Source organism: Mixophyes fleayi, chromosome 6 (assembly GCF_038048845.1).
Source record: "Mixophyes fleayi isolate aMixFle1 chromosome 6, aMixFle1.hap1, whole genome shotgun sequence".
NCBI classification, from domain to species: domain Eukaryota; kingdom Metazoa; phylum Chordata; class Amphibia; order Anura; family Limnodynastidae; genus Mixophyes; species Mixophyes fleayi.
Genome location: NC_134407.1, coordinates 86,003,268 through 86,025,422, shown reverse-complemented (window position 1 = coordinate 86,025,422; position 22,155 = coordinate 86,003,268). Strand labels below are relative to the sequence as shown.

At 38.2% G+C, this 22,155-nt stretch overlaps 1 long non-coding RNA gene across 1 annotated transcript; it reads left to right on the top strand.

Moving 5' to 3' along the window:
• The first annotated feature begins 17,042 nt into the window (after positions 1-17,042).
• LOC142160321 (uncharacterized) lies at positions 17,043-19,139 on the top strand. Its single transcript, XR_012693153.1, has 3 exons — positions 17,043-17,209; positions 18,239-18,292; positions 18,921-19,139. It is a non-coding gene; the product is annotated as an uncharacterized LOC142160321 (long non-coding RNA).
• Positions 19,140-22,155: the final 3,016 nt, after the last annotated feature.

Here is a 22,155-nt window from a genome sequence, read left to right as displayed (position 1 = left end):
TATAACTTTTTTTTTATTTTTAAAAACTTGGGAATAATGGGTAAATAGCTATGCTCTTAGAAGCACAGAGCACAGGACACAGCACCACTGGACTGACCAGGACACAGCACAGGACCCAGCAGCACCACTGAACTCAGCAGGACAGAGCACAGGACACAGCACCACTGGACTGGACTGATATACTGCAGAATGTGTGAACTTTGTAATATTGCAGTACCACTGGACTTTTACTGCTGAATGTGTGAACTTGGTAATATTGTAGTACCAATGGTCTTATACTGCAGGATTGGTTGTGCAAATTTTGTTGTAATTAAAAAAAAAATTAATTATTTTTTTGTATTTTTTTTATAACTTTTTTTTAATTTTTTAAACACTTGGGAATAATGGGGAAATAACTATGCCCTTAGAAGCACAGAGCACAGGACACAGGACCACTGGACCACTGGACTGAACAGGACCCAGCACAGGACCCAGCAGCACCACTGAACTCAAAATTGACAGAGCACAGCACACAGCACCACTGGACTTTTACTGTTGAATGTGTGAACTTGGTAATATTGCAGTACCAATGGGCTTATACTGCAGGATTGGTTTTGCAAATTTTGTTGTAATTAATTTTTTTTTTAATTATTTTTTTGTATTTCTTTTTATAACTTTTTTTTATTTTTTAAAACACTTGGGAATAATGGGGAAATAACTATGCCCTTAGAAGCACAGAGCACAGGACACAGCACCACTGGACTAAACAGGACACAGCACAGGACCCAGCAGCACCACTGAACCCAAAATTGACAGAGCACAGCACACAGCACCACTGGACTGATACTGCAGAGCACAGCACAGCACAGCACAGAACTAAACAGCACAGCACAGAACTAAACAGCACAGCATGAGATCTACCAGGACAGAGGACCACCTAACACACCCTCCCTCTACCCTGATCAATGCCGAGTGAAGATGGCGGCGACTAGCGGGGAATTTATAGGATCCGAGTATCGCGAGATCCGACAGCGGGATTATGACTCAGAGCCTCGGTTTCAAGTTTTCATTTGGCGCCAATACCCGGATCTGTCTCGGATCCGACTCGGATCGGAAAGGTTCGGATGGGCTCGGATTCACAAAATCCAAGTGCGCTCATCTCTAATGAACAGAGACCAGAATGAATGATTAACTGGTGCGATGTGTGACAACTTCAAAGGAAGAGAATGAGAGGAAAAGTTCAGAGGGTTTGGCTTGAAAGGTGCATCCTAGAATTCCTACTCCTCCAACTTGTATGTTTCCAGGTCTATGCGTATAACTGATGGAGAGTCCCCCATAGGAGAGAGCTGCAGGGATGTAATGTCAGATGAGGGGAGCCAGGTTTCTGTAATGGGAAGGAGGTGGAGGGATTTAAAAATATATTGTTAATTGATTTAAGTTTGTTATTAACAGACATGTTGTTCCAGAGAACAGGGAAAAAGGAAGAGAAGGTAGGGGAGATATGTGGATAAGTTTGACAGATTTGAAAGTACGGGATGTATGGAAAGTTTTGAGATAGAGTAAGGAGCGTGAGTAGACAGTGGGGATTGTACCGTGCCCAGGGTTAGGTGTAATGTCACCAGAATTGATGTTTGTAGATGTGAGGTTTAATTCTGTTTATATAAGCTGGTGTGAGTACTTCGTGCAGGAAAGAAAACAGTTCATGTGCAGACTAGAGAGGAAGAATATAGTGAAGGGAAAGTAATATTAAGGGAGAGGGGATAAGGATGATGGAGACAGAAGAGGAGTTTAGAGAGAAGTGTAAGTATATAAGAGAAAGAGAACCTGTAAATTGAGTAGATGCATAGCGGAGATATATGATAGATGTGAAGTGTATTAGCTAGGGTAGGTAATAACAGAGTTGGAAGGAACAATTGATACCAATTGTGCACTACAATTTAGAAGCTGAAGGATACATTACTGTTCCCTGGCTTATTGTGAAGTCAATACATTAATGTTAAGCGAAATAGATTTAGAATAAAATAATCTTGAGATTAGAAAGTTTCTCCAATTTTTTTAAATTGTTTCATTCATTTGGAAGGGTAATGACTGGGTTCAAGACTGATGGCAGCAAATCATCAGCAAAAAGCATCCGTTTGTATTCATTGCCTCCAACATTTATGATAAGGGACTCATTTAATCTCCATTTACCTCTAATAGAAATAGCAGCTTCAACTTTGTGAAAATGGGGGGATAGTTGGACAATGACATTTGCACTATGTCTGACTGACCTAAGTGGAGATGGTGATACTGTGCCATAAAATAACCAAAAAGTGAGTAGGAATTGTGGAAATGAGAGAAATGTGTCATGCCCAACACTAAGGTGAAGGGTCTATAAAGTACACCTGGCAATAGTTATTTGCACTGTTAGGGAGGTACCACTGGAAATATCTAGAATAGGGTTTAGTGCAATGTTATTTTAGCTCGCCATTACGGATCAGGGAAAGCAGTAGGTACAGAAAAGGGTAAGAATCAAAGACTGTCCTGCAGTCCAGTATGCATAGAGAACTATGATAGAAAATATATTCTATATATGAAAATTATTTTTCACATTTTACTGACTTTTTATCGTAGTAAAGTTTTTTCTTGCTTTGAAGCATTTTTTTCTTAGGATGTTATTATCCTTACATTCTAAGGACTTTCAATTAACTTTTGCACCTGCACTATTGTATTTATTACAGATCTGCTTATCTTAAACATAACCTAATTTTTCGACCCCAAACATTTGTTTCCCAGCACATATATTCTTGTTAGTTGTAAGACATTCTAATCATTTATTACATATTAATGATTAAAATTGAATTTATTCAGTCAGACTCTCATTTACTTTCTGCGCTATAGACTCTGTACAAAAATATCAATATATTCTATTAGCCAGCACAAGATTTTTAAGGTGAAATGCAGACCTTTCTAGTGGTACTACAGTCAACAATCAGGCAAATCCATGGGATCTTTCAGCAAAATTACAGCACCATTAAGGTGAAAAGGCAAATAAAATGGTAACCCCCAATGATAAGGGATCCCCTGTTAAAACTATGTGCTGCTGAAGAATGGGACTGGATTTGTTGTGTTAGATTTGATTATGGTCTTCAATGCCTTCATATTTAAGCGAATCAGCCATGTTGGTTTCGAAAATAATTGTTTCCTTTAATGTGCATAAGTCCACAAACCATATTGTGTCTCTGGTCTTGTCAGAAGAGTTGCCACAGAGCCCTAAGCAACTTGACAAGTATCATTTTTGTAGGTTCCTTATCCACAAGTTCAGATTTCAATATGGTGAGAGTGTCCCAGAGTGTTTCTGCTGATATAGTCTCAGGTAAATCCTCAGGTTGTAGCTTATACCCCTTGTTTAGTAAATCATCCACATGAGTCTTTAAAAGATATATACATGCAGTCTGATCTTTTAAAACAGACTGTTTGTTAGCAGTGGATGGATCTAAATAACCCTGAGATTCCTCCAAATCCATAGTAATGTACCTGTAAGTTAAAACAGTGTACTTCTTTGCCCTCAGAGCCGTTTCAAGGCTGAGTTTTTCGTAAGTATGCTTGGTTTCAGCCATATAATTTATACCAGCTACAGAGCAGCTGTTAAAATGCATAGCAGGGAAGTTTTCTCCAAATAACACACACTGTGACATAACCTTTTACCAAACCAAATAAAGACACGGACACCAAATTAAAGTTGGAATGAATGACGGTATTTATTAATATTTAAACTAATAGGACTGTAAGGTGGACGAGAGCAGGGCAGTCAGGAACGCAAAACCAATAAAGGTGGAAAGGTCAGACCATAGTACCACCAACCCAGGATCATACCTTATCTATTGGCCGGTGCTAAGATCAAGTCCAACAGCAAGACTACGCCCCCTATTAACTCCGCCAGTATAAACCATACAAAACTGGCCCAATGGTCCTACTAACATACGGACCAACCATAGTATGACACCATAACCACAGAGGGGTAGTGACCTATGACAAGATCACCCGAGCACCATATGCACTGCTCTCTTACTCTAACCAACTACAACCCCAATGTAGCCCATGAAATTGCAGGGAGGGCAAGAGGAATCCGGAAGCAGGAAGAACTATATCCTTTCTGCACTGACTTATAACTGTGTATAAGTCCCAACCCTTTCCTGCTCCCATTGGCTGTAATTCCAGGAATCCACAGATCATAGGTTCTTTGGCAAGTCACTCACCCGCATGATTTTAACTGTGTTTAGTCTAATGGACACACTTCTCAAGTGCTGACTGATAGTGATGACTGATAAGTCATAGTCTTTGTTTTAAATACTACATATATGCGTTCCACTATCTAGCCCAGAACATGTGAATGCAGGTAACATAGACTATAAAAACTCATTGCATGTAAGCATCAAGATTTATGTATTGAATGTAAAAAAAAATATGTTTGAAAATCCATATTTATATTAATGAGTATACTGTTAATAGTTGTTTATTTATTTTATAATGTAATCATGTGTGTATGCAAAATTTAAACTGGCTGATCCACACTTTGTTGGACCTCCTGTTGGGTAGGATCTCTATTAGATTTGGCCCTATATGTACTGTGACAGAAGTACTGGAAAAGAAGTGAATGATAGGTATTTAAGTCCTAGATTCCTTTCATTTGTATTTTAAACCACCAGAGAGATTGTTTAGATGTGTGGGAAAAGCTTCCCAGTGTAGGTTTCAGAGCAGAGTAATTAGGAGTTGCACCTGTGTGCTGCCTGTAAAAGGCTGCAGCTCTAATCACTTTGTCACTGTCTGGGGAGGAGGTCAGATGGTTCCTGAGACAAACTACAACTTTGCTCTGTGAGTTCCCTTGTTTGGTTTAAGTGGGGGACAATAGGCCCTCACTCTAGAGAGGGAATACTTCTATATTAGTTAGTAGTCAGACGGCTATTATCTTGTTTATATTTTGTTCCATTTGCAAGCTGGTGAATAAAACAAGCTGAGGCTATTGAACCTGAAACACTCTATTTGTGTGATTAATCTAACTGAAGTGCAACCGTCCACCCCAGAGGATGGTAACCCATAATTGCCTACTCCTAGTTTCTGGGAATCTTCCGGGACTCCCAGGAGAGCAGAACAACCTTCCGGATCCCAGCCAGTTTAGTAAGTTAAATAGAGGGGGTGGGGCTAAGTGACGTGATTTGGGCATCATTATGGCCCTGCCTCCCTCTGTAATAGGATAAAAGGATAAAATGATTCTGACCGCTTAGGAGGCTGGGCCATGTAACATGTCCCATTTGACCACACCCCAAAAAATCGCCAATGATATTTCTCCTCCCGGAAGGGGGATCTCAAAAGTTGACATGTATGTGGTAACCCCAATACTATCTTGTCACAGTGCATAGACATCTATGTCCAAATCTGAATTTCCAGACTCCAAGTGCTTCTTAACATTAAACAATGTTTCAAAAGGTTTGAAACAGTTTCATCATCTTATAAATATAGGCATATCATTTAGTCATATTTAAATACTTCCTTATAAAATCCTATTCACTATCTCTTTATAATTACCATATAAACTTACACGTGAAGGCAACACCCTCAAAGTGTTGCTAAAGTCTGTACAGTCCAACACAAGCTAATATATCATAAATATGGCCTAGCTACATTTGTGGTGGAAATTGTCCCATCACTGAATAACAATGTCAATATAAAGAATTGTTTTGCAATAATGTAACCTAAACAACAATACCTAAGAAGGTAATCATATATTTTGCAACTGCATAGTGTCATGCTGACTAACCTCTGGTCATTCTTATTAAAAACAAATATGTGAAAACTATATATACAATATATATTACACAATGTAAAGCAACTATTAGAGTGAAACTGCAGAGAGACAAAAGTAATATTGTCTTGCAATCATCATCAGCTAATCCTAATACAGAGAGCACTCTGGGAATAATAGTGGGGTATAAAGCATAACAGCTTTTGTAGTGCCTGGGAGCTGAGGGGACCCATCAGCATTTGAAGCCCCAGAAGGCCGTGCACTTGAGCTGCTATTCAAGGACTCCAAAATTAAATAGTGCCCATACGGGAAGGGAAATCTGATGTTCCATTCCTCTCTGAGCAGGAAGCCCAGAGCAGTGAGCAGATAAGGCAAGTGTCTCTTCCTAGAAATGTTATGAGCCCCTTCAAAATGTTGCTATCAGCTAAATTGTCTTTAAACAGAGACATCTGGTGATTGCATTTGTGGAGCTAAATTTCCTCTAGAAATATGTTCTATGTTCCTAAATATACACCTAGCCTAGGTAAGAAAATTTAAGTAAAGTAAATATTAGAGTAACAAGGACAAACTAAGAGGGAGGAGACCAAAATGAATGCTTAAACATAACTTTAATCACATGCAGTGGGGGAAATGCCCTGTTATATGGTGTATTGTCATACCGCTTCGCCTCCTACAGCCATCATTGTAAAACTATCAAATTCCATTCACTTATATTTTCCAAACTGCCACTTCTAAATTTCCGATCACAAGTTACATGTACATTAAAAATAGATAAATAACACAAATTAGCAAATGAAGAGATGAAAGATTATCATAAATATGCTTTTCAACATTATAGATATCCCCTCCATGATATCTAGAGGCGTGGCTGTGTAAATCCCGTCATCACAGTCCTGTCCCATGCTGTGCAATGCCACGATTCTCGACACTATGCATCAACACCAAGGAGAAGCAATTCACTTTGAATCCCATCATTATGCTCTACCCCTTCACTTTATGCAAGAGGGTGAACTGCTCTACCAGGAGTCCTTGGGAGCTCCTAGAAATTTGTAAGTCTCCCAGACATTCCAGGAGAGTAGGCAACTATTGCTCGCATTATAGTTACATAAGTTATTTTTTGTTTGTTTTTACTTTTTATTTGCAACAGCAGAAAAATAAAATATATCACAAAAATGAGGGCAAAACACAGTAAACGGATTGTGCAGAAAATACGATAGTAATGAATAAACAGAATATATAGTAGCATGCAAACGGCCCCAGCCCCATGGTCGGCCGATGAGACCCAACTTAAATATGTGACAACCTAATATAGCCTGAAGTAAGAGAGCCAAAATAAAAATCAAGTGACACATAAGCAGACTGAAAATAAGAATAAATTATTTTTTAAAAATTTTAGTTTAGGGTGGGGAGGGAGGTGGGCAAGAGGTGGGAGTTATGGGGGAATGGTGTGGGGCGACTGATATAATAACTCTGAGACAGCGAGGGGGCAAGCCACTACAGGACAACAGATATAATAATACAGGTATGTTGAAATGAACCTTTTAACCATCCCAGGAAAACAAGGAGGAGCTAAAAGGTTCCTGGCAGGTTGCAGTTATTAAAATGATACCACTGAACCCAGAAATGTAGTAAATGCACCATGGAGAAAATGAATTATATATTCCATTGATGCTGTGTTCCAGATTCTATTAAGGACTGCCTTTCTGGAAGGTTGAGAATTATTCTTCCAAATCGCTAGCGATTTGGAGTTTAGCTACATTGCAAACAGATTGTCAGACGATTTTTAAATGGATCGGAAAGACTGGCAGAGTAAAATGGTCAATGGGTCTTTGAGAAAGTGAATGTTGGGGATCTCGGTAATCAGGTCTAGTAAGTAGTCCCAAAAACAAGATCTAAGTGGGCATGCCGACCCGACATGCATAAAGGATCCTATTTTGCCCACAGTTATGCCAACAAAGGATGGATATTTGAGGATAAACGGCCCGTAGTCAAGGAGTCAAAAAGTTCAGCCACATGCTAAATTACTAGTCTGCTTCAATTGGTAGAAAGTATAGTGTTGCAATTGACGCCTGTCAAAATGAGACCTTTGCGTATCTTCTGCAATTCTGTAAACCAAGTGTCACAAATGCTAATATGACCTGAGTTAGGAGCATAAAGATTAGCCAAGGTAATGGTGAGGAGTCTTTCCTGGCCCACCAATATAATGAAGCACTCTTAGAAGGCGGAAAGTTAAAATGGAACGGATTATAATCTCAACCTTACATCTCTTAACGGGCATGGAGGAATATTCCACCAAAGGAAATTTGTGGGAAGACAAGGAAGGTCATTGCACTTTAAATGCATTTCTTGTTGGAAAAAAGCCAGCATTAAGTGCTGTAAGTGTCCCATTTAAGAGTGATTTTGTTCTGTAGGTGTTGAGTCCTTTAGTATTTATGGAAAGAAATTTGAGTGGCATAGGGCCCCAGTATCATCCCAACGTGATGGGAGAAGAAAAAGAAAAAGAAGAGAAAAAAGAGAAAACAGATGTTGTATGAAGGGAACTAGTACATGTCTTGGTGGGGGAGTGAAGTATGGGTATCGGGATGGAAATGGTCTGGAAGACTCACAAATGTGGAGGAACAACCACAGAGGTTGAGCCCATGGCAAGAAGTTGAACCAGTCAGTTTGAGGTATTACTGAGTGGGCGGGCTCAATGTGTCGGAGGACTAACTAATGTAAGTGAAACCATAAGTATAAGGAGAGGTTAGAGACTCTCCAGTCTCAATCTCTCACAGATCCCTGGATATTAGGGAAGGGGGTGCACTGGACTGGCAATTAAGGATCCTTTACAATCAAAAATATACAATAATGTGCAACAGTTGCATCATGTACCAAACAGTACAAACAAACAAAAATTCAATATAACAAGACATTAGCAATGAATGGCAATACAACATGAATAAATGTTAAACAGCTTAGGTTGGGAACTTCCTTAAACATAAAGAGGACTCACATGTAGAATGCTGCAGACCCTACAAATCCAAATCACCCGCATCTACCCCTGGTGTCCAGGAGGATAGAAAGGGGCAAGGATAAAGTTATCACCTTACTAGTGAGTGTAATTGTCTTTGGGGGTGGTGGCACAGGTCAAGATGCTTAGCCAAGACACATAAATATGGAGGAAGCTCATTGTCATATGAGAAGGTAATAAACAGAAACATTAACTAGCTATGACAATAGTAGAACAATGAACTTATAAGCGGTAGCATGGAAGACTCTGGCGGGAACTGTAAAGAGTTCAATGGGATGGATTCATTACCGTTGTATAGCAGCATCTGGAGCATGACAACTCAAGTCAAGTTTCCATAGCAAGTCCCTGCCTTCATGAGGGTCCAATACAGTAATTTGACGACCTCCAGCTTCCACAATCAGCCAAAACAGAAAGCCCCATTCATATCTATAGCCATGTTTTCATAGAGTTCTTCTCACCTCTCGAAGATCCCAATGTTTAGCAATTGTGGAAGGCACCAAGTCTTGAAAAATCTGGATCTTGGATTCAACAAAAAATGTGTTGGGTGATTTCCTAAAGGCATCAACTATTCTATCATTGGTTTTAAACTAGAGGAATTTGAGAACAATACATCTTGGTGGCACAGAGTCTATAGGCTTAGGATGCAAAGCCCTATGTGCATGCTCAATATGAAGAACATGGTCCTTGAACTCCAGAGCAATATGTAGGAATAAACAAGTAGTGTTCCAGGTGTTGAGGAGCAACCGTCTCAGGTACATTGCGAACCATAAGGTTGTTTCTCACAACTCTGTTCTTGAAGGCTTCAGCTTTCTCTTTGAAAAGTGCCAGCTCTCTATGTAAATAGTCTATGTCTTGTGTTGCCTCGTTCAGCATCTAAATGTGAGTCCACTTTGTTCTCTATAGATGCGGTCCTCGTAGACAGCATTGCTATTTTGCCATGAAGATCGTCTGAGAAGTTTTGAAATTCAACTGCAAATGAGTGCCACCATCAAAGCTTGGATAGTAGCCAAGGCATGTCTGGTATCTGCTGGTGCCACAGTAGAAGCTTAAGGCGAGGATGGAGGAAAAACTACGGTAGTGGGAGAGTCGTGACGTGTCATGTGTTGTAATATCTTGGGGAACATCCCCTTTTTGTCAGGAGCTATTTTACTGCAAGATGGATAAAGAAAAGTAGGTTCAGAGGAAATTTGAGGGAAAAACTACTTCACAGGAAGGGTAATGGATAAGTGGAATAGTCTCCCATCAGAGGTGGAAGAGACTAATATAGTACAGCAGTTTAAACATGCCTGGGATACACATAATAATATCCTTATAAAGAATAAAGGATCAAATAGGGTTTGAGGTTACCATAGGTTAATAAAACAATGGGCAGACTAGATGGGTCAAGTGGTTCTAATCTGCCGTAAAATTCAATGTTTCTATGAAAGTGCAGTGGAGGTAATTCAAGGTGGGCAAAGAAAGGAAGAAGTATCTTTTATACATATAAAATAAACTGTAGATGTTTGGGTTGCTCAAGATTCTATGAATAAAGCAAATTTGACAAGTAAAATTGCTGTTTCTGCATCTTTTAAGTATGTTTGCCATGCATTAACTGTCTACCAAAAGAGATTTTTCAGAGATCTACTCCGTTTAAGCAAATACTGTGCAGCACCGCAGTCCCCATAGATTACTATAAGCTTTGATAAGCTTTGCATTGCACTGGATGGCGTCACCTGTCTTTTCCTATGGGATTCTTCTAAAGCCTTGTTACAGTGGAAGTGCCGTGCGCATGGGCACAGCACTTCCTCCTATCACCGGCAGTGCTAGGCTGCCGATAAATAGGAAAAATAGATTGCAGGAGAGTCAGGGCCGGTGCTAGGGTCCTCGGCGCCCTAGGCACAGTGTAAAAATCCGCCGCCACCCCAGCACAATGTAACAAAATCCGCCCCCCCCCCGGAACAATGTAACCCCCCCCCCCCCCCCCCCGTCTTTCCTTACCTTGGCTCTGGTCCTCTCTGCCGGGTCCCGTCCCTCACTGACATTGTCGGGCTGTGATGATGATGTCACGCCCGACAGTCAGTGAGTGGAGGGGAGGAGACAGAGCGCCCCATCAGCTGTTGGAGGGGAGGGCGGCAGTGGTGATCCATAGCCCCTCCCCCTCCCTGTTTATCGATCTCAAGCTGTGCGGCGGCCGTTTAAGGTATGCTCAGCGGTCGCCGCACAGTTTTCAACTACAATAGTAATTGTTTTTTAATTTTGAGGTGCCCTGCAGAGCCGGGCGCCCTAGGCAACTGCCTAACCTTGCCTAATGGGAGCGCCGGGCCTGAGGAGAGTGGTCACTTCACTGGGGCTCCCAGAGTAGCCCCGGCACAATGCATTCAAGTGGTGCATAAATATGTATCACTGCGATGTGCAGCAATGCATATTTAGTTGCACAGCATCTTATTGATACATAGACACCTTAGAGTTGTAAAGAAGGTACATTCAGACGGGGAAACGTTAGAGTAACTAAATGCTGAGGTTGAAGTTCCCCTTGATTTACACTATTGAATACATAAAATGCTTAACAGGTAATGCTCCAAGGGATGGTGGTCAACACACTGACGAAGAAGAGAAAAGAACAAAATCACATCATATTTGAAAACACACAGAGGTGCTGTTTGCATGGCAGATGAAAATAATTATTCTGTGTCACTGTAAATATAGCTTGTCCTTTAGCACCCTCCTGTGGTACGAGTAAAGAAAGGGACATAGAGTTGTGTACCCCTCCCTTTTCTGTGTCCTAATGTGAAAGTTTCAGTGTATTATAAAGAAGAAAAGGAGGGATATGGGGAGGATTGAGCTGTGGAATTCTCTCCTTAACAAATAATCTTGAAAAAAAAATGTGTTTTGTTTGTCTGCGTTATATGTGTTAATTGCCTTTATTCTAAATCTTGAAAATGCATGTGTAGTTCAGTCAGATCAGTATTTAATTTAATTTTTTAAAGGATGCTGGGATTTGGAGTTCCACAGTTGTAAGGATGTAAGATATTAGAAAAAAATAACTATCTTTTCTCTTTCAGCAAGGGAGTAAGTGTCTTTGTTTTTATTTCACAATAGATTACTAAAGAGTGAAGAGTAACATCTGTTTTCTGCTTTTATATTTTATATATGTATAGACAGGAAGAGGTAATTGTCTACCTTCTAAACTTGTATAATTGAATACATTTCTGCATGTCAATCTGAAGTGATTTTTGTTATTAATTTGACATGTGATATAGTGCTGTGATTACAGCTTGCGTGCTTGTTTCTATTGCAGTTATGTGTAAGTGATTTCTTTTTTGGTTAGACTCTGTGTGGGTATATTGCTCTATAAGTTAAGATTACTTCTGTATCCCAATTTCGGTATCTGTAATTCCAATCCACTATATTTATGCCAATACAACCTGACTGTGCATATTTGTCTGTTGTTATTTTTATGTATTTTCCCTATTTCCATAGATAGTCAAGACTAATTTGGCTTATTTGGCTTATTTACAGTGGAAAAACTTAGAGCACTGCTTGCGACCAGATGGGCTTACTTTTCCACCCGGTCTGTTGGGGAAGAGGATGAAGGGATGTAATACAATTTATCTGAATTTCTTTCTCACCGTCAGTAACCAACTGTTACTGACCACTCCTACTGGGGTCACCTGGCACCAGACACTGCAAATGCCAACTGTGCAATAGTTGTAGGGGGATACGGCTGCCACCACCAGGCTCCTGCATCGGCATCTGGAACTACTTACTTCCGGGTAGCTGGCATTGTTGCTTGGGCTCCTCTGTCGGCTGGCTAGTATCCCCTGACTGCTTACTATGGATCAGGAATGCTGGGTACTGGGCAGAGCATTGACACAGAGAAGCTGGGATTAACGCAGAACAGATGAGGAATGGATTTGAGTATAAGTTCTTATCTGTTGGTCTCAGGATACAAAAGGCAATAGGCGTCAGGCACAATCTTTAAGCAGTTATGTTTATTGCTCAAGAATCCTTATAAAGGACCTTTACACACTAGTTTGAGTTACTAGTGATCATCCTGAAGTATATATATAATACTACAGTTAAAATACCTACCTGGCACCACAAAGTCTGAGATTTTACATTTGATGTTTAGAATCAGGATGTAATATATTCTCTAACCTTGGATATAGTGCAATTTAAACTTAACAAAATTGACATCAATCTGTGTCCCAAATTACTTGCTGTTGCATTAATCAGATAGTCACCAATCTCATTAACAGGGCAGAATTCAAAGGATATAAAGGTAACAACCTCCTACTGTGTATTCTGGCTAAAAAGATGTGTTGGTCACTTTGATGAAAAGACTTAATTAGCATGGGATTTCCTTTCTTCCTTTCCTATGAAAATAAGTTTCCTCCAACATGGCATATTACCTCATAAATCAAAACAAGAACAATATGAAAATAAATCCATTTACAGTCTCAGCTCCAGGACTTCACCCTTTCTGGTGCTGCATGCCAGTTACTTACAGTGGCGCATATGTTAAATACACTCATTCATTACAATTAAAAATACATTCTTCACTCCCCAGTGCTATGCACAGGTGTTAACCCACTGAATGCTGCAGCGTCGATATTAATCTTCCGATGCCACAGAGCACATTTAAAATACATTTATTTTTGTTATATATCTTTTTAATAACTATTTTAAACATGCTGCATCTAGCACTAGTGAATTAACCCCTCGAGCACCCGGTTTTAACATATTTAACAATGGCTGCAGCACACATTTGAAAGACAGAACACTGGATCCATCCACACTGAGAACTTGCTAAAGATAAAACAGTCAATATATACAAAAACTCCAGGTATGTTGTTGGTGAAGTCAAGGACTTCGAGACTTTATGGAAAATTAGAAACTTTCGCTCATCAAATGGTACACCCATTGCACATGCTAATGTAGTACAAGAACTTTTGAATGCATTAATGCTACGAAAAGCAATAAGCATCATAAAAAGCCAAGCACACACCACAAACATGGATGGGGTGTCCTAAGGTAATAACAGAGGTGACAAGGCAGCATACTCTACAGCAGAAAATGGTTTAAAAGAACAAAATGAGCAATGATGAGCAAATGTTAATTTCTATGAAAATACTTTGTTCTCCCCAGGAAGGCTCCAGCTGGCAGCATGTCAACCAGACCACAATGGTTTGCAGTTTGTGGCACAGTAATGATGGTAAGCCGTTTGCACCAAAAAGTTTGTACCCTGCTTTGCCACAACTTAGTTATTGTTTAACACAATTATCAAATACTGCTTTGGCTCAATAGGTTAAGACTAAATTGATTAAAATTATCAAGGAAACTGGTCAGAAGTATTGTCTCTTGTGTTACACAGCATCAGGATCACCCCCAGAAGACTCTTGCATTTTTTGCCTAATTAAACTTTTTGAAAACTCCCTAATGTTTCAATAGGCTCTTTACCAAACTTACCTACAGGAAATAACTTGATGGTTAAATAGTGAGCAGACAAATAAGGCATATTCATGATGCACTGCTTTCTACACATACACCTGATATTGACAAATGTCATGATCTAAATCAGGTGATCGGGTGATGATAATGTGTTCATAGGAAAAAGGAGGACTGCCTGATTGGTGGGAAGGTCCTTACCAAGTTCTCCTGCCACCTTCAACTTCAGTCAAGGTGGGAGAGAAGTTAACTGCTCCCCTTATACTATTGGAAAAAGAACACAGTCTTGCAGACACTTTCCTAAGTCTTTTTGGCGACAACAACTCCAGGTACACCAGTTTAGGCGGGCATAATAAACCCCAGCCTAAAATTGCATCAGTCAGCACCAGGTAGCTCTGGAGGAATTAAAAAAAGGTCCCTGCTGTGATGAAAAAGTGAGACAATGACCTGACAATGAATTTGTTGTGACCCAATCCAGATGAAAGATTTTGGGCATTCTTAGCAGGTCACAACCAACTTTATTGGAGGAATCATCTTTATTTTGGATGCATATTGTCTGTTTCCTGACTCATGTAAAGCAAGTAATTTAACATACCTCCATCGGAAATTTGGAAAAAATGGCCTGGGGAGAAAACTTGCTGTTAAGTACACACACAATTACTGCTCAAGTAACCAATTAAACAAATAGTTGGGTGTGTTCACATATTCATCCCGCATGAGGAAAGATACCTTTGTATGCAGTACCAGTCTCTTTGTCTTAGGTAGCAGGACAGTGACATACTAGAAACAAATCCTGCCTTCAGCTCAAAACTATTTGAGCTACATACCTCTCCCAGTCAAAATTTGAGATTGACAGTTGTGTCTGGCAACCCTGATATCAGTATGTCAGTTTAGAGTCTAGTGGGTAAGAAAATTTATTACACAGACCGAGAACAGAGACCATTTAATTTCACTTTAAATAATAACGATGTAGGAATTTCTGATTGATGTTATGCTAATGTATCAATAATTTTATCAATTGAATACAAAGAATAGCATGATGTTTAATGTTAATATGACGTGCGCAGAACCTAACTGTAACTCATCTTACAAAATGGAATATTTTAAATGGTACAAAGCAGCACAAGCCATAAATTATGGGGTTTCATTTGTATTTCCCAGGGGCTGTCTCCACAGATCAGAGATAGGGCCTCTCCTGAAATGTTGTGATCAGGGAGGCACATTCTGTGATATGGAGGCGCACGTAATTCATAGCCATTCAATCATTGTAAATGTCATTGCAAATGTAAATCAGAATGCCCAGGAATGCCAAAATTATTGCCTATAAGCAAATGTAAAAATGTATTATCCTTACCTTCTGATCTAATTAGACTAGTTGGTCCGTGTACACAAGTAGTTAATAAACTGGATTCTATTCTTAATCAAATTATCTGAGATTCCTTTCTTTTAAAAACAGCTATATCAAATGGCAGCTAATAAAAGTTAATTATAAGCAAACTTAAAGCTTGAAGATGCTGCAGAGAAGACTGCAGATCTTCAGTAAAGGAAAATAGGTAAGCTGGCTAAAAAGCCACCAGCCGGGTGAAAAATTCAACTGTGTGGAGGAGTTGGGCAGGCGAGGAGAGGGAGTCCTGGTGCACAGAATAGGGTTGTCAGCCACAGGTAAGTATCTTGTACTGTCTCTAATGCTGGTAATATCTTGCGAGGTGTGTATAAAGAATACCACCCACCTTATAATGTAACCTGCCTGATGGAAAGCACAGTCTGCGCCCAAATCAAGGCCCCGGTTTCAATTGAGGTCTAATGGAAGTTACAGCTCCCACTCAATCAATGCCGCAGTGACACAGGGGATAATCTCAGGTGAACTCTGCACGATGTGGGCCTTACAGTGGGAGTGGATATGTGGCATAGTAACATAGACTAAGCTAATGTGCAGTGATTCTATTGAAACAGTATTTCCATCGAAAGAGCTGAACTAGTTCACAGTGTGCATTGCTGCACATCAGTTGTTTGGGGCACCTATAGTGATTAGGCCATCATTTATTACCTGCATCAGAGATTGAATTAATATTTAAGCTTAAGTTCCTATATTTCGCCTGAGTACCTTTGGATTCAAGACTGAGTTTCTGTGTTTGAGAATTTAGCAGAAAATTTAGTTTCAACAATGTGCACCAACATATATATGCATGTAACTGACAAAGGTAAGTACTATTCATTATAAGTTGTAGCTAATCTAAGACTAGAGTATATGCCAATATAGACTAATTGTTTAGTTATTGTTAAACGTTTTGCACTGCATTGTATAGAACAAAGTTTGTTATATTATGAATTTTCCAGGTAACTGTTTACCAACCTCGCCACTATTACTTACCCAAATTTGTTTCTTCCATTTATCTGTGTTCAATTATTAAGGCTTAGTTGTTTCCTGTATGAGCCAGTTATTATAAAATTAGTACAGTGCTCCTAAAACCTCATTAAGTACATTATAGATCATTTTTACCAGCAGACACAAACATTTAAAGATGCTTATAGACAGTTAAGTGAAGGACTAAATTGTTTCAGGATAATACAATTATAGTTTCAGCTACGGAGTCTTGGAATTGGTGCTTAATATGTGAGTCATGTAAGACAAGTGTAGGATGTGGGTGTAAGCAGGTGTTAAGTGATATGCTGGGGAACACCCATTCTTTATGGAACATAAAATACTTTTTTTTTCTTAAAATGGTACCTCTATAAAATTTTAATGTTAGGTTTGGAGAAATCCAAACTGGTTTTTCAAGAGATTTTGTCTCACCCTTCATGAACAGGAAACAAATTGTGTATAAAAGCAGCAGCTGCATAACATTCCCAACACACAATATTACTCTAATTTGTTCTCTATAGTCAAGTTGTGACATTGCCAATAATAATGTCTGGAGTCAAGGGTGGACACGGTGGACATCACGGACATAGCCAGCAGTGCCATGACCCCTGCCAAGACCCATGCCAAAAGCAGGATCCATGCAAGGACCGTAAGTGACACTTTATCTTCACAAGGCTTTCCATTTCTGTGTAGAGTTCAACTGGACTAACTTATATCTTGACTTTATAATTGTTTATCCTAAACTTCACATTTTTGTATCTCAGAGTAACTTGACATTAAACAATATTTTTTCAAAATATTGAACAGTATTTAGGGTTTTTAAATTAGATTATCAATGAGAATAAATAAATTTGTTAATTAACAGCTCATATTGGTTCTAAATTAGTTTGTAAAAGTTTTAACTTACATTGAAAACAAAATATTAAAGCACATCATAAACTGGGTAGATTTAATGTGGATGCCCCCATCGGCATTGATTTCTCCCTAAATTAGTAGGCGGACACCCCGTCCGACACCCCTATTCAAATCATTTTACTGTGAAAAGTAGGTGGTTGGTGAAGATCAAGGGGTATATTTTTATTAAACTGCGGGTTTGAAAAAGTAGAGATGTTACCTATAGCAACCAATCAAATGCTAGTTATCATTTATTTAGTACGTTCTACAAAATGACAGCTAGAATCTTATCGGTTGCTATAGGCAACATCTCTACTTTTCAAACCTGCAATTTAGTAAATATACCCCTAAGCAGCAAAACATTAATGTTAACAAGAAATATAATAAATACATTATTATATGTTAACTACTGATTACAACAGCACATAGTCTTAATATTAACAAATGGAAGCTACATTTTTTTATAAACCCAGCAATTTCACTAATTATTACTCTTAACATATAGAGGCCAATCAACATTTTTATTTCTCAGTCATGGCTGTTCAAGTGTATATTGTATGCCAATTATATTGTGTATACACACTGGGTGATATGTACGTAAACTACTGCACAGCAAACACAGATGCTGTCACCTATAGATGCCAATGAGACTCTAACAGTTATTTTTCTAGTACAACTTTGTACCTGTAATTGTTATAGTGACATAAATATTTTTCAATTATATGTATGTAGCTATATTGTCTCGTAATTGATGAATCAAAAATACTCCATTATTCCATTTCAGCATGCAAACCAGTGCAACATTGCCAGGACAAGAGCCCAAAATGCCATAAGCCCGGTAAGCAAATCAGCATACTACAATAAAAGTGATAGTAAAAAGTACTAATTAGGTAGAAAGTTTTTTGTTATAAACAGTGCTATAACAGTTAGCATTAGAAATAATTGTAGAAAATAGATAATAGTCATTATTTCACCTTAGTTAATGTGATATATAGCAAATCAAGTAAATATTGCTAACAAAATGACAATAGATAATATACATTTACTCCCTATTTAATACAAAGCATGTGCTTATCAAACATGTTTACATCATGGTATAACTTTATACATATTATACTAGAGAATATTCTGTAGGCTATCGTGCATGAATAACCTGTATTTAAGCTGTTTGATGAAATATAACATTGCTGGTTGTAACTGAGTATAAGCTATATGGCTTATAGCTGCTGAGAACATAAACCTAGCAATAGTTACACTGAATACAATATATTACATGAGTAAAGGAGGCTTTTTAAACAAATGCATACTAAAATTATTAAAAAACATTTTTATAATTTATGGTATGGCTGCAATTCCTCACAATTTCACTATAACTAGTTAGACTTATAAATAGGATACATCTTTATTTCAAATAAGAATGCTAGTATGTGCCATTTACTTATAAAACTCTTTTCACTCTTATACAGATCCTTGCAACCCATGCCCTCCTGATCCCTGCCAGACCCAACAAAAAGGATGCAATAAATAAATGTAACATAAAGGACACAACCTGATTTCAGAGAGTCCGTGCCAGGAGAAGCAACAGTTAAAAAAATCATTATGCAAATGCAAATGTCTTAAATGCAATTACTCCCTGTTGTGCTTTTTGAAATGATGCATTCAATAAACAAAACAAAGGAAACGTTTCAATGTTGTGATTGGAAGTATTTCCCAATTCTATAAAACTGTTAATCTGTGTCATAAATTTTATTGCACTTGGTGTAATATAAGATGCACGATCTCAAGATAGCATGAAAGCTCAGCACATTGGGCCAGCACAGTGGCTTAGTGGTTAGCACTTCTGCCTCACAGCACTGGAGTCATGAGTTTGACTTCTGATGGCCTTATCTGTGTGGAGTTTGTATGTTCTCCCCGTGTTTGTGTGGGTTTCCTCTGGGTGCTCCGGTTTCCTCCCACACTCCAAAAACATACTGGTAGGTTAATTGGTTGCTATCAAATTACCCCTAGTCTGTCTCTCTCGGTCTGTGTATGTGTATGTTAGGGAATTTAGACTTTAAGCTCCAATGGGGCAGGGACTGATGTGAGTGTGTTCTCTGTACAGCGCTGTGGAATTAATGATAAATAACATGATGATGATGATGATATTGTGAGCACTGAGCTTCATGTTTAACTAAAAGTGTGCTCCTTTAAACTGCTTATATTGGAATGCAAATGTCTTCAGCAACCCTGCCATCGAGGTTAAGGTAAGTGTACTTTTTAATTAGGTCATTATTTCAGTCTTCAGGGGGTTTTTTGTAGGTATAGTTGGTGTTGATATCCCAAGTGTCGGGATATCGATCACCACCACTGTGGGCCCCGTTGCAGGGAATCGGGGAGGAGCTCACTTGTTCCCAGTGCAGCGGGCCCCATAATCTCCATGGGCTTGGTGCACTGCACCTGCTGCACCAATGATAATTCTGCCACTGATCCAAAAAGAAGGTAGGCGTTATACATCAGGACAATAAAAATAAACCAAGCAACATAAAAACATGGTTGAAAAGTACAAAAGAAAAAAAACAATAAACTAAAGTTGCAGGAAGACATATACAAGCCCATAAACTAAATTCATTCTAAGGTATAAACCTGCTTTAAGCAATGCTTGTATGTTTGCATTTGCCTAGAATGCCTATACAAATAACATATTCATATTTTGATTGGTGTACTGGGTAGAGTGTATTGTACATCTTGATCAATATAGTTCACTACTACATAGTTGATGCAAATTATGTCTTTTTGGTCAACTAAAGCATATCTGAAATGCCATTGATACCTAGATGTGATATACTATTGCCAACAATATAGTTAAATTAGATAAAACACCCCAAGATAATCAACATGGGTAACTTTGTAAAAAAAAAATGCTGCAGACTAAAAATCAATATAACAACAAAGAATTGTATTACCTGGACGCAGTCATCTTTAGTGCCATTACTGAAACTCTTCGTGAATAGGACTGATTAAAGCTCATAAAGCATTGGTTCCTATTGACCTGATAGACTGCATTTTCATTATTATTGATTCAGACCACATAATGGATGCCTCCATTTTGTGTAGGTGAGATGTCTTGTCTCAATCTTAGAATAAGATTGTGTCATTAAGGCAAAATTATTGTATCACATTTCAGTTCTGGTGACAATTTGCAAATTTCTTCATATCATTTTAGATTGTAAGCTTGCGAGCAGGGCCCTCTTGCCTCTCTGTCTGTATGTATTACCCTGTATTGTCTTATAAATGTTTGTTCCCAATTGTAAAGTGCTACGGAATTTTCTGGCGCTATATAAATAAATGATGATGATGATGATTATATCAACCAAGAACCTTAAATGCCACAGATTATGGTTCATCCAAATTAGCTTTCCTGTTCCAAAGTGTCCCAGGGCAGCCTTACGGAGAGACATAAGCAACAGATCTTGCATATGGAGATTGTGCGTCATGTATTTGTACCATTAAGTCCACCTGGAAGTAGGATGACACTTATGTTGAAGGAAAGTTGGAAAATAAGGTGCATTCTATATTACATAGCTTAAATTTAATTTAGGGGATTTGTATTCATTTTTAAATGTTCATATTACTCTGGGGTGTTTAATGATTGTAATTGGGGGGTTATTATTCTCTTTTGGAACTTAGATGTACAAATTTTTGGCAAACATTCAGTGATAAAATATTTGGTGTACATATATAAACCTGTAGTTTTTAAAATATATCTCACTAGATATAGCAAAGCATTAAAACCGAGCATTGGGTGTGTTCAATAATGAAACACATAAACACTTTTATACTGGGTGTTTTAAAAGATTTGTAGAAAAGCTGGTACTTATTGTAGCTTGTAAAAATGTCATTCTCAGTTATATCAAACCAGTTTTAGAATACAATTACATCATTATTGTTTTATGTAAAGCTACAGTAATAAACAATTTACAATATGGTGTAATTAAAAATGAGGGAATAATGTGAAATGTTTAAATCTATTTAAGTGATTAAATTAGATTTTCAAATCCATTAAAAAATAATATGCAGTTTTATTACTTTAATGTACCAATTACTTTGATTACCAAAAGATAGGTTTATGTACTAATTCATTAGAGTGTGTTTATAAGTTCTTGAGGCAGCATTATATATAGTATAATGCACTGTAGTGTAAATAATAAGGATATAAGTCACATTTTAACCCCTCACCCTGTGACATCTAACACAGTCTTATCCAAGACTGAGTGTCCCAAGGAAATAAAGGTTATAATGTCACCTGAGGAGAGAGCCTGTCTTTTTTTTACTGTTTGATTTCAGCAATAAAGCATATTACAACAATAAAAGCAAGGGATTGAAGGATCCTTTGGAACATAATTACCTTTTTCTGGTAGGCACACTCTAACATTGTAATTAAAATTAAAGTGGTGACCTAATTAAGTAATGTATACAATTGCAGATAAGGAAAAAAATATATATTGTGCTGTACTGGATATTGTCAGGGAAGACAGGTATTTGGGCTAATAATATTGCATTATAATCGAAAATCAGAAACCTTGATAATGTAAAGGAAAATTAGTATGTATTATCTTATACATTGCAGTTATAGGACCCTGCAGTGGAATATTCACAGTGAAGGGTAAGCTGATAATTCAACTAAGGTTAAAGCAAGCAAGTGGAAGCCCGGTCTCTAAGAGA